This window comes from Lolium perenne, chromosome 3, assembly GCF_019359855.2.
Source record: "Lolium perenne isolate Kyuss_39 chromosome 3, Kyuss_2.0, whole genome shotgun sequence".
Taxonomy (NCBI): domain Eukaryota; kingdom Viridiplantae; phylum Streptophyta; class Magnoliopsida; order Poales; family Poaceae; genus Lolium; species Lolium perenne.
The window spans coordinates 265,378,025-265,390,704 of record NC_067246.2 but is presented as its reverse complement, the minus strand read 5'-3'; positions in this window follow the sequence as shown (position 1 = coordinate 265,390,704).

The following is a 12,680-nucleotide window of genomic DNA, read 5'->3' as shown; positions in this document are numbered from 1 at the left end:
TGAATGTCCTACCCAAGCCTTGTGCAGTTCCCGGGTTGGCGGTTTGCTCTCACCGGGAGGCCAAGCTCATAGGGAGAGGTGCATATACTAGGGTATGTAAATGAAAGGTTATGATTGATAGGTCGCGCACTGAGTGCGATAAATCAGAGCCAGTTACCCCTGACGGACTATTGCAATTATTGTGGCACAAGTGTACGACCTCTGCAGAGTTTAAACTATTCGAATAGGCGCGTCCACGGTGATGGACAGTTGGAAGGGCCATACTGTTCCGTCATCAGAACTTTTCCAAAAATATGAATGGTGACTTGTGACTTGAATTTGAAAGGTGACTTTGACTTTGAATCACAATAGAGTTGTGGGAATGACACTAATGTTCCCACTTAAGTTAAGTTAGGAAAATGAAGAGTCTTTGTTTGTAAATGCTTACGAAAATAAAATTGGCTTTATGCAAATAAACTTAGAGCTTAGCACCCCTTTACCATAGTTGCTACTCCCTCCATCTCACAGCATAGGGCGTATATTTTTTTGCACTCGGATTAAGGAGGAGTTTGGTCCGGTAGCTGTGGACGAATTTACCCCTAAATTAACTCTCTGCAGCAATAATTAGCGCGTGCTTCCCGGAATTAACTTCCCTAGTCTGCCCGTGGTATGCGGCCTTGTTATCTCTTCACATTAATTTCGGGTGAGCTGTTAAAGTTTGCATGCACTGCATGACCAATTGATGCTGCATGCACACGGTTTTCCAACTGAAAAATAGCATGCGTGTTAATATATTAGTAGTTAATGCTGCATGCAGGGCAAGCAGATCAAGGGTATTCTGGGCAGAACTGCACTGATATAGCACTCGCGCCTTATGCTATGATGAAATTTGACAAAAAGATATACGCCTGATACGCGTATAGCGCACGTCTGTTGGGAACCCCAAGAGGAAGGTGTGATGCGTACAGCGGCAAGTTTTCCCTCAGTATGAAACCAAGGTTTAATCGAACCAGTAGGAGCCAAGAAGCACGTTGAAGGTTGATGGCAGCGAGATGTAGTGCGGCGCAACACCAGGGATTCCGGCGCCAACGTGGAACCTGCACAACACAAACCAAGTACTTTGCCCCAACGAAACAGCGAGGTTGTCAATCTCACTGGCTTGCTGTAACAAACGATTAGATGTATAGTGTGGATGATGATTGTTTGCAGAAAACAGTAGAACAGTATTGCAGTAGATTGTATTTCAGTAAAGAGAATTGGACCGGGGTCCACAGTTCACTAGAGGTGTCTCTCCCATAAGATAAACAGCATGTTGGGTGAACAAATTACAGTTGGGAAATTGACAAATAAAGAGGGCATGACCATGCACATACATATTATGATGAGTATTGTGAGATTTAATTGGGCATTACGACAAAGTACATAGACCGCTATCCAGCATGCATCTATGCCTAAAAAGTCCACCTTCAGGTTATCATCCGAACCCCCTCCAGTATTAAGTTGCTAACAACAGACAATTGCATTAAGTATTGCGCGTAATGTAATCAGTGACTACATCCTCGAACATAGCACCAATGTTTTATCCCTAGTGGCAATAGCACATCCATAATCTTAGAGATTTCTGTCACTTCCCCAGATTCACGGAGACATGAACCCACTATCGAGCATAAATACTCCCTCTTGGAGTTACAAGCATCTACTTGGCCAGAGCATCTACTAGTAACGGAGAGCATGCAAGATCATAAACAACACATAGATATAAATTGATAATCAACATAACATGGTATTCTCTATTCATCGGATCCCAACAAACGCAACATATAGAATTACAGATAGATGATCTTGATCATGTTTGGCAGCTCACAAGACCAGACAATTAAGCACAATGAGGAGAAGACAACCATCTAGCTACTGCTATGGACCCATAGTCCAGGGGTAGACTACTCACACATCACTCCGGAGGCGACCATAGCGGCGTAGAGTCCTCCGGGAGATGATTCCCCTCTCCGGCAGGGTGCCGGAGGCGATCTCCTGAATCCCCCGAGATGGGATTGGCGGCGGCGGCATCTCTGGAAGGTTTTCCGTATCGTGGCTCTCGGTACTGGGGGTTTCGCGACGAAGGCTATTTGTAGGCGGAAGGGCAGGTCAAGGGGCGCCACGAGGGGCCCACACCCTAGGTCGGCGCGGCCAGGGCTTGGGCCGCGCCGCCCTATGGTGTCGCCACCTCGTGGCCCCACTTCGTCTCCTCTTCGGTCTTCTGGAAGCTTCGTGGCAAAATAGGACCCTGGGCGTTGATTTCGTCCAATTCCGAGAATATTTCTTTACTAGGATTTCTGAAACCAAAAACAGCAGAAAACAGCAACTGGCACTTCGGCATCTTGTTAATAGGTTAGTTCCAGAAAATGCACAAATATGACATAAAGTGTGCATAAAATATGTAGATATCATCAATAATGTGGCATGGAACATAAGAAATTATCGATACGTCGGAGACGTATCAGCATCCCCAAGCTTAGTTCCTGCTCGTCCCGAGCAGGTAAACGATAAACATAGATAATTTCTGGAGTGACATGCCATCATAACCTTGATCATACTATTTGTAAGCATATGTAGTGAATGCAGCGATCAAAACAATGTATATGACATGAGTAAACAAGTGAATCATATAGCAAAGACTTTTCATGAATAGTACTTCAAGACAAGCATCAATAAGTCTTGCATAAGAGTTAACTCATAAAGCAATAATTCAAAGTAAAGGCATTGAAGCAACACAAAGGAAGATTAAGTTTTAGCAGTTGCTTTCAACTTATAACATGTATATCTCATGGATATTGTCAACATAGAGTAATATAATAAGTGCAATATGCAAGTATGTTGGAATCAATGCACAGTTCACACAAGTGTTTGTTTCTTGAGATGGAGAGAGATAGGTGAACTGACTCAACAATAAAAGTAGAAGAATGGTCCTTCAAAGAGGAAAGCATCGATAGCTATATTTGTGCTAGAGCTTTGATTTTGAAAACAAGAAACAATTTTGTCAACGGTAGTAATAAAGCATATGTATCATGTAAATTATATCTTACAAGTTGCAAGCCTCATGCATAGTATACTAATAGTGCCCGCACCTTGTCCTAATTAGCTTGGACTTCCGGGATCATCGCAATGCACATGTTTTAACCAAGTGTCACAAAGGGGTACCTCTATGCCGCCTGTACAAAGGTCTAAGGAGAAAGCTCGCATTGGATTTCTCGCTATTGATTATTCTCAACTTAGACATCCATACCGGGACAACATAGACAACAGATAATGGACTCCTCTTTTATGCATAAGCATGTAACAACAATTAATTTTCTCATATGAGATTGAGGATATTGTCCAAAACTGAAACTTCCACCATGGATCATGGCTTTAGTTAGCGGCCCAATGTTCTTCTCTAACAATATGCACGCTCTAACCATAAGGAGGTAGATCGCCCTTACTTCAGACAAGACGAACATGCATAGCAACTCACATGATATTCAACAAAGAGTAGTTGATGGCGTCCCCAGGAACATGGTTATCGCACAACAATCAACTTAATAAGAGATAAAGTGCATAAGTACATATTCAATACCACAATAGTTTTTAAGCTATTTGTCCCATGAGCTATATATTGTAAAGGTGAAGAATGGAAATTTAAAGGTAGAACTCAAGCAATTTACTTTGGAATGGCGGAGAAATACCATGTAGTAGGTAGGTATGGTGGACACAAATGGCATAGTGGTTGGCTCAAGTATTTTGGACGCATGAGAAGTATTCCCTCTCGATACAAGGTTTAGGCTAGCAAGGCTATTTGAAACAAACACAAGGATGAACCGGTGCAGCAAAACTCACATAAAAGACATATTGAAAACATTATAAGACTCTACACCGTCTTCCTTGTTGTTCAAACTCAATACTAGAAATTATCTAGACCTTAGAGAGACCAAATATGCAAACCAAATTTTAGCATGCTCTATGTATTTCTTCATTAATAGGTGCAAAGCATATGATGCAAGAGCTTAAACATGAGCACAACAATTGCCAAGTATCACATTATCCAAGACATTATAGCAATTACTACATGTATCATTTTCCAATTCCAACCATATAACAATTTAACGAAGAAGAAACTTCGCCATGAATATTATGAGTAAAGCCTAAGGACATACTTGTCCATATGCTACAGCGGAGCGTGTCTCTCTCCCACACAGTAAATGCTAGGATCCATTTTATTCAAACAAAACAAAAACAAAAACAAACCGACGCTCCAAGAAAAGCACATGAGATGTGATGGAATAAAAATATAGTTTCAGGGGAGGAACCTGATAATGTTGTCGATGAAGAAGGGGATGCCTTGGGCATCCCCAAGCTTAGACGCTTGAGTCTTCTTGATATATGCAGGGGTGAACCACCGGGGCATCCCCAAGCTTAGAGCTTTCACTCTCCTTGATCATGTTGTATCATCTCCCTCTCTTGATCCTTGAAAACTTCCTCCACACCAAACTTAGAACAACTCATTAGAGGGTTAGTGCACAATCAAAATATACATGTTCAGAGGTGACATAATCATTCTTAACAATTCTGGACATTGCACAAAGCTACTGAAAGTCAATGGAATCGAAATATCCATCGAACATAACAAAACAGGCAATGCGAAATAAAAGGCAGAATCTGTCAAAACAGAACAGTTCGTATTGACGAATTTTATCGAGGCACCAGACTTGCTCAAATGAAAATGCTCAAATTGAATGAAAGTTGCATACATATCTGAGGATCACTCACGTAAATTGGCATAATTTTCTGAGTTACCTACAGAGAATTTTGCTCAGATTCGTGACAGCAAAGAAATCTGTTTCTGCGCAGTAATCCAAATCTAATATGAACTTTACTATCAACGACTTTACTTGGCACAATAAAACACTAAACTAAGATAAGGAGAGGTTGCTACAGTAGTAAACAACTTCCAAGACACAAATATAAAAACAAAGTACTGTAGTAAAAACCATGGGTTGTCTCCCATAAGCGCTTTTCTTTAACGCCTTTCAGCTAGGCGTAGAAAGTGTGTATCAAGTATTATCAAGAGACGAAGTGTCAACATCATAATTTGTTCTAATAATAGAATCAAAAGGTAACTTCATTCTCTTTCTAGGGAAGTGTTCCATACCTTTCTTGAGAGGAAATTGATATTTAATATTACCTTCCTTCATATCAATGATAGCACCAACAGTTCGAAGAAAAGGTCTTCCCAATATGATGGGACAAGATGCATTGCATTCAATTTCCAAGACAACAAAATCAACGGGGCAAGGTTATTGTTAACGGTAATACGAACATTGTCAACTTTCCCCAAAGGTTTCTTTGTAGAATGATCAGCAAGATTAACATCCAAATAACAATTTTTCAGCGGTGGCAAGTCAAGCATATTATAAATTTTCTTAGGCATAACAGAAATACTTGCACCAAGATCACATAAAGCATTACAATCAAAATCTTTAACCTTCATCTTAATGATGGGCTCCCAACCATCCTCTAGCTTTCTAGGAATAGAGGTTTCGCGCTCTAGTTTCTCTTCTCTAGCTTTTATGAGGGCATTTGTAATATGTTTCGTGAAAGCCAAATTTATAGCACTAGCATTAGGACTCTTACCAAGTTTTTGCAAGAACTTTATAACTTCAGAGATGTGGCAATCATAAAAATTCAAACCATTATAATCTAAAGCAATGGGATCATCATCCCCAATGTTGGAAAAAATTTCAGCAGTTTTATCACAGGCAGTTTCAGCAGTTTTAGCAGTTTCAGGCAGTTTTTCGCGCTTTGCATTAGAAGTGGAAACATTGCTAACACCAATTCTTTTATTAGTAATAGTAGGAGGTGCAGCAACTTGTGTAGCATTAGCATTACTAGTGGTGGTAATAGTCCAAACTTTAGCTATATTATCTTCTTTTTCATTTTCTTCTTTTTCCCACCTAGCACGCAATTCAGCCATCAATCTTATATTCTCATTAATTCTAACTTGGATGGCATTTGCTGTAGTAACAATTTTATTATGATGATTCTCATTAGGCATAACTTTCAATTTCAAAAGATCAACATCAGCAGCAAGACTATCGACTTTAGAAGCAAGTATATCAATTTTTCCAAGCTTTTCTTCAACAGATTTGTTAAAAGCAGTTTGTGTACTAATAAATTCCTTAAGCATGGCTTCAAGTCCAGGGGGTGTGTTCCTATTATTGTTGTAAGAATTCCCATAAGAATTACCATAGCCGTTACCATTATTATAAGGATATGGCCTATAGTTGTTACTAGAATTGTTCCGGTAAGCATTGTTGTTGAAATTATTATTTTTAATGAAGTTTACATCAACATGTTCTTATTGTGCAACCAATGAAGCTAACGGAACATTATTAGGATCAACATTTGTCCTATCATTCACAAGCATAGACATAATAGCATCAATCTTATCACTCAAGGAAGAGGTTTCTTCGACAGAATTTACCTTCTTACCTTGTGGAGCTCTTTCCGTGTGCCATTCAGAGTAATTGATCATCATATTATAAAGAAGCTTTGTCGCCTCGCCAAGAGTGATGGACATAAAGGTACCTCCAGCAGCTGAATCCAATAGGTTCCGCGAAGAAAAATTTAGTCCTGCATAAAAGGTTTGGATGATCATCCAAGTAGTCAGTCCATGGGTTGGGAAATTTTTAACCAAAGATTTCATTCTTTCCCATGCTTGTGCAACATGCTCAGTATCTAATTGTTTAAAATTCATTATGCTACTCCTCAAAGATATAATTTTAGCAGGGGGATAATATCTACCAATAAAAGCATCCTTGCATTTAGTCCATGAATCAATACTATTCTTAGGCAGAGATAGCAACCAATCTTTAGCTCTTCCTCTTAATGATAAAGGGAACAATTTTAATTTTATAATGTCACCATCTACATCTTTATACTTTTGCATTTCACATAATTCAACAAAATTATTGAGATGGGCAGCAGCATCATCAGAACTAACACCAGAAAATTGCTCTCGCATAACAAGATTTAGTAAAGCAGGTTTAATTTCAAAGAATTCTGCTGTAGTAGCAGGTGGAGCAATAGGTGTGCATAAGAAATCATTATTATTTGTGGTTGTGAAGTCACACAACTTAGTATTTTCAGGTGTACCCATTTTAGCAACAGTAAATAAAGCAAACTAGATAAAGTAAATGCAAGTAACTAATTTTTTTGTGTTTTTGATATGGCAAACAAGATAACAAATAAAGTAAAACTAGCAACTAATTTTTTTGTATTTTGATTTAGTGCAGCAAACAAAGTAGTAAATAAAACTAAGCAAGACAAAAACAAAGTAGAGAAATTGGGATGTGGAGACTCCCCTTGCAGCGTGTCTTGATCTCCCCGGCAACGGCGCCAGAAAAAGAGCTTGATACGCGTACAGCACGCGTCCGTTGGGAACCCCAAGAGGAAGGTGTGATGCGTACAGCGGCAAGTTTTCCCTCAGTATGAAACCAAGGTTTAATCGAACCAGTAGGAGCCAAGAAGCACGTTGAAGTTTGATGGCGGCGAGATGTAGTGCGGCGCAACACCAGGGATTCCGGCGCCAACGTGGAACCTGCACAACACAAACCAAGTACTTTGCCCCAACGAAACAGCGAGGTTGTCAATCTCACCGGCTTGCTGTAACAAAGGATTAGATGTATAGTGTGGATGATGATTGTTTGCAGAAAACAGTTGAACAGTATTGCAGTAGATTGTATTTCAGTAAAGAGAATTGGACCGGGGTCCACAGTTCACTAGAGGTGTCTCTCCCATAAGATAAACAGCATGTTGGGTGAACAAATTACAGTTGGGAAATTGACAAATAAAGAGGGCATGACCATGCACATACATATTATGATGAGTATTGTGAGATTTAATTGGGCATTACGACAAAGTACATAGACCGCTATCCAGCATGCATCTATGCCTAAAAAGTCCACCTTCAGGTTATCATCCGAACCCCCTCCAGTATTAAGTTGCTAACAACAGACAATTGCATTAAGTATTGCGCGTAATGTAATCAGTGACTACATCCTCGAACATAGCACCAATGTTTTATCCCTAGTGGCAACAGCACATCCATAATCTTAGAGATTTCTGTCACTTCCCCAGATTCACGGAGACATGAACCCACTATCGAGCATAAATACTCCCTCTTGGAGTTACAAGCATCTACTTGGCCAGAGCATCTACTAGTAACGGAGAGCATGCAAGATCATAAACAACACATAGATATAAATTGATAATCAACATAACATGGTATTCTCTATTCATCGGATCCCAACAAACGCAACATATAGAATTACAGATAGATGATCTTGATCATGTTCGGCAGCTCACAAGACCCGACAATTAAGCACAATGAGGAGAAGACAACCATCTAGCTACTGCTATGGACCCATAGTCCAGGGGTAGACTACTCACACATCACTCCGGAGGCGACCATGGCGGCGTAGAGTCCTCCGGGAGATGAGTCCCGTCTCCGGCAGGGTGCCGGAGGCGATCTCCTGAATCCCCCGAGATGGGATTGGCGGCGGCGGCGTCTCTGGAAGGTTTTCCGTATCGTAGCTCTTGGTACTGGGGGTTTCGCGACGAAGGCTATTTGTAGGCGGAAGGGCAGGTCAAGGGGCGTCACGAGGGGCCCACACCCTAGGTCGGCGCGGCCAGGGCTTGGGCCGCGCCGCCCTATGGTGTCGCCACCTCGTGGCCCCACTTCGTCTCCTCTTCGGTCTTCTGGAAGCTTCGTGGCAAAATAGGACCCTGGGCGTTGATTTCGTCCAATTCCGAGAATATTTCTTTACTAGGATTTCTGAAACCAAAAATAGCAGAAACAAAGAATCGGCACTTCGGCATCTTGTTAATAGGTTAGTTCCAGAAAATGCACAAATATGACATAAAGTGTGCATAAAACATGTAGATATCATCAATAATGTGGCATGGAACATAAGAAATTATCGATACGTCGGAGACGTATCAACGCCCTATGCTATGAGATGGAGGGAGTAGTACTTACATTAGTATTAGTTTGCGAGTACTTTAAAGTACTCATGGCTGTGTCACTGGCTATTCAAATGGCCAGACTATGAAGATGAGCCCCAGTACCAAGATGAAGGACAGCAGGACGTCTACGACAACTAGGACCACTCCTGACGTCAACAGTTGCCTGTGGAACAGATGGACCACGACCGCTACTTCGCTTCCGCTATGTGTTTTGTAATTGGATCCTTAGATCCTCTATGTTGTATTAAGACTGGATCATGTGATCCTTTGTTGTAATACGATTATGTGTTGTAATGAATGATGTGTTGTGATATCAATCTATTATGTATCGCAAAAACAATATTCCTGGGATTGCGAGGAATGGCATAATAGGCATCTGGACTTAAAAATCCGGGTGTTGACACAGTATAAGTGATTTACATGATCTCATGGTCGAAGGACTAGGTAACTATGTATCGAAAGCTTATAGCAAATTGAACTTAATGACGTGATCTTATGCTATGTTATTTGGGTGTGTGTCCATTATATCATTCACCTAATGACATAACCTTGTTATTAATAACATCCAATGTTCATGATCACGAAACCATGATCATCTATTAATCAACAAGCTAGTTATACAAGAGGCTTACTAGGGACTCCTTGTTGTTCACATAACACACATGCATCAATGTTTCGGTTAATAAAATTATAGCATGGTATGTAAACATTTATCATAAACAAAAAGATATATAATAACCATTTGATTATTGCCTCTTGGGCATATCTCCAACAGCTCGGCCCATTGACCGACTTCTCCACGGGGAGCATCTACCGGTCCCTCCACTCCTCAAGGTGTATCGTCCCCGGGCAAGACGTCAACTGGGTCTGCTTTGCGCCTCTCAAGGTGCGGGTGTTCTTTTGGATACTGCGCCTCCACAAGACCAGGACATGGGAGCTGCTACACCGCATCAGATGTGTGCCCTCCCCAGACTTCCCTTTCTGCCCGAATCAGCTGGAAGACACCTCGCATTTGTTTGTCGGCTGCCCCCGCCTTCGCCCCCTTTGGAGTGTCGTCTCCCCCTTAGGACGCCCCCCGTGGACGCCGATGTTCTGACCCTCCTCGACGCTCTCTCCGAAGACTTACCTCCCATGCACCCGGAAGCGCGCAACACGGTCATCCTGGCTCTCCTGTGGACTATCTGGAAATCCCACAACAGAATGGTGTTTGATGGAGATTTCATGTCTACTCCGCGCACTTTAGCCTTGCTAGTAAACCATCTCCGACTTTGGGTCATCCGCGCCCCCTCTAGGCTCGACACAAGCGCCCTGCTGGCCTGGTGCCATGCTATCTCTTAGACTCTGTCTTTCACCTCGCACTATACTCCCTGTATCCAACTCCCCCCCCCATCCCTCACCCTCGCTCTGTTTGGGCGCAGTATGCCGCCCCATACCTAATTGTGTAGGCATTACGCCCCCTCCTGTAACCCGCTCCCGCATTAATGAAAATTGAGTTCATGTGGACGATCGTCACCCCGTTGTTTCCTCAAAAAAACAAAAAAAAAGTTAGGTGAGCATATAGCGTCCGCATTTACCGGCCCCAGCTAGGTAGTGAATCTGTGAGTGAATGTCACTTTTATACTGTTGTGTTAACTAATGGAAGAAACGAAAATGTGACCTCAGGTTTACAAGAAGCCAGCCAATTCGTTCTGCTTTCAGTTTTCGTTTGAAGATGGCATTTCATTTCATATCTCCTCTGTCTATAGTTCTTTAGAGCAGTGACCGCAATGCTTGAGAGTTCCAGGATTATACAAACTGCAAACACAGCATTAAGGCAGCAAAATATGAGAGGTTTGCAGAAATGAAACTCCAGAAACTCATGGCATTTTTCCAGCGTGTACATCTCCGAAACAGAATCCCTATCTTAAAAACCTATGTTTTCCTACTGTAACTTTTTCGATAAAGGATGTTTTATTATTTTGATAAGCAATTACATCCAGCTTCTGCATAACCAGATGCACACATCCGTTTATAGGTCCAAGAGAACAATCTGATAAAACAAAAAGTAGGCGAAGTACATATCGAAACGATGAAATATAAAACGCCTAAGGTGTGGATGGAGCTGCAATCCGTAGACTATGCTGCCACCCATGTTGGGAAAAAGTATCCCTCGCCGTAGCCTCCAACCGTGTACAGACCTCCGTAAATAGGTCTCGGTTCTCCACTCACTGAAGAGGTAACCACGAACGGAGAATAGCCGTATATAAACTGCAATAGGGAACAATTTTGTCATTAAAAATCTTGTCATTTCTACTTAGCCATAGCGCCCAGATGACTGCCAGCGCCCCCACCCTAAGAAGCAACTTGAATCTTGTATCGACGCCATGTAGCCAATTGCCAAAGACATTGGCCACACTAGTCGGGGGAAACATGATAGACGCTACTTGGATGACTGACCATATAGATTTCGTAAATTGGCACTTGAAGAAAAGGTGTTTAATCGTTTCGTCGTGTTGACAGAAAACACACCGTGTACTTCCATGCCAGTTTCACTTAACAAGATTATCTTTGGTGAGGATAACTCCTCGACGAAGGTACCATCCAAAAATTTTGATTTTTAGTGGTACATCTTCCAAATTTTCTTATTATTATCAACCGGTATATCAGAATGAAGAATCGGATTGTATAGTGATTTTACCGAGAAAGAGCCATTTGCATTAAGATTCCACCAGAATTCATCCAGTTCTGGTGATAGGTGTATATGTTCCAGCCGGTGGGTCTGGGTATTCCATGCTAATAGTCTTTGCCCAAGTAAAACTCTTCTGAACGTCACATTCGGAGTTGAGGTAGCCATTACCGTAGCAATGATATCACTTTTGCGACAGACAATGTTATACAAAGCAGGATATTGTTCACTTAAGGGTGCATTGTCTGTGCCCCATTCTTAATCGAGAAAGTACCATGGCGGAAGAAGACATTCTTTGCCGCCATGAGACCAGCCCAGAAGTGTGAATCCCCTGGTTTCCAAACCACTTGGGATAATGTCTTCAAACCCAAATACTTTCTCGTAAGAATAGTTTTCCATATCCCATCCTCGGTAAGAAGCTTAAATAGTCATTTACCTAGAAGTGCTGAATTTTCGACTTCCAGGTCATGAACTCCAAGCCCTCCTTGTTCTTTGGGACTACAAACTATACTCCATTTAACCAATTGATATTTCTTTTTCTCGCTGTCCCCTTGATGACCCACAAGTATAGGGGTGTATCGTAGTATTTTCGATAAGTAAGAATGTCGATCCCAACGAGGAGCAGAAGGTGTTGACAAGCAGTCTCGATGAAGGATTCACTGTAAATAAAGTACGAGTAAGTAAAGTGCGAGAGAAACAATTGCAGCGAGTGACCCAATCCTTTTTAGCACAAAGGACAAGCCGGTTTGTTTACTTATAATGACCAAACGTTCTTGAGGACACACGGGATTTTAGTCTAGTGTTTTCGCTACATATGGCTAATTAATCTTCATTGTTTTGATAAGTGTTGTGTGGGTGAACCTATGCTAATGCACCGCCCTTCCTAGGACTAATACATACTTGTGATTATACCCCTTGCAAGCATCCGCAACTACAAGAAAGTAATTAAGATAAATCTAACCACAGCCTTAAACTC